The sequence below is a fragment of the Pinus tabuliformis genome, chromosome 9, assembly GCF_031772625.1.
Source record: "Pinus tabuliformis cultivar Carrire ecotype Pingquan chromosome 9, CPIR1, whole genome shotgun sequence".
Taxonomy (NCBI): Eukaryota; Viridiplantae; Streptophyta; class Pinopsida; order Pinales; family Pinaceae; genus Pinus; species Pinus tabuliformis.
Genome location: NC_142307.1, coordinates 259,655,838 through 259,660,931, shown reverse-complemented (window position 1 = coordinate 259,660,931; position 5,094 = coordinate 259,655,838).

Sequence of the window (5,094 nt, the reverse complement as noted above, 5' to 3'; positions counted from 1 at the left end):
GTTTTTCTTTAAGGTTTATGGTGGTTATGTGAAGAAAATCAAACCCTACCTTCTTGTCATTTCCCAGGAAACTGCTGCCTAGGGTTTGCATTGGTTATTTTGGCTACCAAGTTCATTATGCCATTCCTTCACTTTTCACTCCTTCACTCCTTTTTTCACCTTATTCCCCCATTCCCTAATTCCCATATTCCCAAAAATCATCTACCCCTTATCCCCAAATCCCATTTTCCTAAATCCTAAATATAAATTCCCAAACCCTAGTTGTTATCCCTAAAACTCCCATATCACTCCCTAATCCCTTGTTTCCCTAACTAAACCCTTTCCCAACAATCCCAAAATCCCTCATTTTTCCCTCCTTCTACAGTCCCTTATATTACTTTTCCCTTGGTGGAAGAAATAAAAAAACATCATAAATCACCTACTTCTCATCAATAAAACTCACTTACTAGAAAGCATGGAGTCTGATCCATCATATGATCATGAAGAAGAGACACACAGTGATTCTCCTACAAAGGTACATGCACCAAGGAGGCCTCATAGAGGTGGCAAACATATTTGAGAAGAACCTACTACTCTTGCTAAGCTACAGGCCTGCCCTCTCACCATGACATGTTTCTAGCACCATTCTTGCTATGAGTTTTGTGAGATGGTTGCTAGAGTCCAGTTTCACCATGAGTTGGCCCGTTTGTTTGTGCTTCATTTACATGATGGTCAAGCTACTCTAGCTGGTGTAACATTCACTTTAACACCAGAATCTATTTCTCTAGCAATAGGTATTCCTAACATTGGAGAGCAATGGAACAAAAGGTAGCAAATTAACAGGCAACATTATGAACCATACATCAAGCCCGGTTATTTGAGACAACTCAACAAATTTTTTCCTTTTTGGTACCTGAAAGATTCTTATGCTCCTTTGATGAAATTGATAATGAAGTATTTCAGCTGTGAGGGCCGGTTTTCTCGTTTATATGGCTATCATATCAAGTTGTTGATGCATTTTACCAGGGTAAGGATGATGAATCTCCCTTACTTCATGTTCCAAAACATTGAGAAGATGACCGCCCTTGTACAACAAAAGACTCCACAACAACAATTCAACAACATTTACCATTTTGGTTTCATTAAGATTGTGGTCATCCATCAGCTTGGTTTGCAGGGCATCACTTAGGATGATTTCATTTCTCGTGAGTTCTTCACAGTTTCTCAGGGACCTCCAGAGGCTTTGCATGAGACAGGTGAACCTTCATATCAACATGAGGCTCATGAGACACATAACTCTAGTATGCCGGTGTTCGTTCCCTATCAAAAGGGCACTAGACAATTGTTCGCAGCAGCAAAGCGAGTATTATCTCCCCCTGAGGTGGAAGGGGTCTCGCTTCCTTCATCAGCATAGCAAGTTCAATACAAAGGCAAGAGACCATTATAGGATGAGGGACCATCAGGTGAGCAGGAGACCGAGTTCATTCTCATTGAGGGTGATGATACGGATTTGGGCCCACAAAGCTCAAATCTCAAAGAAGTCATCCAAGAGCAGCAGGCGGACATCAATGCCTTGTCCCTCAATTTGGAAAGGGCTAAGTGGATAATAAAGTACTTGGAGCAAAGAAATAAGCAGCTTGAGGATCAGCAAGCGATTATGGAATTGCAAAACATACGGGAAAACCGCCAAGCTGCCCAAAGGAGGAAGGTGGAGCTCACTTCACTTGAGCAAGAGATCAATGTCGATCGGGAATCATGGCTTGAAAGAGCTAATATCCACTTAGAGAGGTTGTTGGAGAAGGCCAATAAGGAGAAGACATTGTTGAGGCACATGGATTATCATTACATGGTGAGAAACAAAGTCTGCAAGGCCAGAATTATGAGCTTAAAGGCAAAATTGAAAAGGGAATCAAGGAGGCGAAAGGAGCATGATAGACTTCAGATATTGGCTGAGGCTTCCTTGGCCCAACGCAATGCTTGATGGAGAAGACTCAGCCCAAATTTAAAAAAAAAATTGGGGTACTTTTTGCATTTTTGGAATTTTTTTCACAAAAGATAGAGGTTTCTACTCTATGCGCCATGCCACGTGGCGCTCGATTTTGATGGGAGCTTCAAAATGAAAAAAACTCAACATTTTTGGATTTGGCATGAAAAAATATGCTTGACTACCAATGGCCAAGAAATTTTGACAGGTTTTGAGCCCTCAAAAAGGTCAAAAACACTAAAAAATGACCTTACTGCCCCTATTTTGACACATAGGAAGCATTTTGGGAGAACTGAATTTTGGAGGGGAAAATGGAGGCCAAATTCAAAACTTCTACTTCAGTTTGAAAGTAGACAGGCAGGCCTTTCCAACAAGCACACTTGGAGCAAATTTGGACACTGGGAAGGCCTCCAAACGTGGCTCCAAACAGGCGCTATGCATAGAGAAATTGGCGCAGCGCATAGAGGAAATTTGGCCCAGTTTGACCAAGAATGCTCTGTTTTTCACCTAGCTTTTGACAGTTTGAATTTTTCTCCTTCTTGATGTTAAAATTGTGATGTAATTTAAAGTACATTGATGGATCATGATGTAAATATGTCAAATTTTCACTTATGGAGGTAGATTCATCTATTAAAAAGTTGTTTGAAACTGAATGAATCAGTTCCCTTGTTTCTAAAGGCATGCTGTTCCACTGCCTAATTTCTAGTTCTCAGTTTAGAATTAGTTGGAACAGCTCCTAAACTAGTGAGCTCGACCCCTAGAGGCTAGGATGAGCTATGGTTTGTCTATATCTTTATATGTTTTAGTCATTAACATGGTTGGACTTTTGAGAAAGCCTTGAGCTTCATTGTATACTCATATCAGCATTTTGGCTAAGGAATTGAGATCAAGGTTTGTAGCACTTTTTGGGATTCATGTGGAAATTTGTCTTGGTATAGTGCTTTCTTTTGTAATTGTGAATTTGCTTATGTGTTATGTATGTCATTATCTATCTTATTTCTTCTTAACTAAAACAAACAAGGGAAAGGGTAGAATCCATTGAAATTGCAGTGCTCTACCTTGGGTTTGCTTTAGTTTTTGATGTTTTCAGCTGTTTGAAGAGGATCCATGAGTTTTCTTGCCCTCTTCAGCTCCTCACCTATCTAATCCTTCCATCTCATTCAATTTGAAGTTCCAAAATCAATTTCTTACCTTGCCCCATTGAGATCTCTGCAAGACTGAGCCTCATTCCCCGCACCCAAAATCTGCCTTTCCATTTGAGCCAACAAAACATCTTTAAATTCAATCAAACTCTTGCACACACATACCTAGCCTAAGATCAGTATTTCTATTAGTCATCTCAAGCCTTCATCAATCATAATTTGCTGAGATTGACCAGGAGAGAGCCCTCTCCCGACCTGGTAGGGTTAGCTACCAGGTTAAGCGTGGTTTGATGTTGGTCCTGGATCCTACCTTTCTCAGCTTGAGGTAGATTTAGGCACTAACATGAGGCAGCAAAATATTGAAAAGAAAGGAACCTCCATAGCCTATGATAAATCAGGATGGATAATCTCCTTGTCTGGATTATTTTTTGCACTTCCATCCTCTGGCTTTGTAGAATTTCAAACAATTTTTTCAAATCCTTTTGATGAAGAGACTTGGATTTGTAATTTCTTTATGTGTTCTGTATCTTCAGCCTTCTTTGTTTCTGCTTTTTGTAACAATAGACTTTAATCCTTAGTTCTATCCTCTACCAGTAACCTCCTTTGCACTAGTACAACCCACTCTTGCATTTCTCTGGATTCCATTGTTGTAACCAACTTTTTTTGTGTTGAATCTATGTGTGTAGCCAAATTTCCTTCCGGAAAAAGATTCAAGTCGTTTGCTTTCTCCTTTCAAAAACTCACTTAGGTTCAGAAGTGCTGCATTCCTTAAATTTTCACCATGAACTATTGAGCCAAATAATATCAACACAAAGCAGCAGCGGAAAAGGATGGAAGAAGCCCCCATTTATCCTATTTTAACCTATGATATGATATTCATAAATGTATGATTATGGCTTGAAACCTGATAATATCAGAAACTCTTAATATTATATATCTAGCACTGGAATACTGAAACTTTAGGCAATCTCTCTCAATATTAAAAAATAACAAATGTTCATGATATACAAAAATTGGGAACATACCTTTGGATAAATGACTCTGTTGAATGCTTCAATCAAAGTTGATCAAAGTCTAGCCACAATAGGTGAGTTCTTTGTCCCAATATATTCTCAAATAGCTAAGATTCTATCTGAAAGATATTGCAGAAGCTACCTCTATGAAGAGAAGATAATATCTAGTTTTACTTAAGCTTTTGATATTGTGAATATTTTCTTTATATCTATTAGGTTCTTGCTTATGCAACAAGACATTTTAGAAAAGTTAGTTCATAAAATATGAGGAATGTTTCTCAACATGAACTCTTGAGATCATTGTATCGCTGACAGAGTTTTTGCCTTATAAATTCTGTAAACTTGTATTGTGGGTTGAACTAGATCCAAACGTTATACCTGCAAATGGAAAACACGAAACACTATGACATCATTCATAATGAATCAGATCAACATCCATGGGCCCTTTTTGCTAGGAAATTTTCTTTCCAGTATTCCTTATCTATTTTTATTTCCATCCCATGCTCAACATATATATACTTCTTGCTTGATCTAAGAACAAATTTCAGTTTGTTCATGTACTTTGTGATGAACATAGCCCTGTGCTAATTTCCCACAACATCGCATAACCTGTTTTTTTTTTCCAGATCCTTATAGATTATAGTGGAGAGGAAGAAGAAAATAATCCAAAGACAACATTCTCAAACAAAAAGACAGCCCTGCTACAACTTCTGGAGCAGAATCCTGTTCAAAAAACCTTATCTTCTGCAACAAGGTCTCAATTTTTGCATACATATCTGAAGGTTTTCTTGGTCAAGATGGATGCTCTGACATGTAGGACCAAACAAAGTAATATTTGGGTCACCAATTTCCTGAAGTTTCCATACTATGAATATTGCATTTATAAGGTTTCCATATTGTGAATATCGCATTTATAAGCATATCTATAAGGTTTCCATATTGTGAATATCACATTTATAAGCATATCTATAGACAT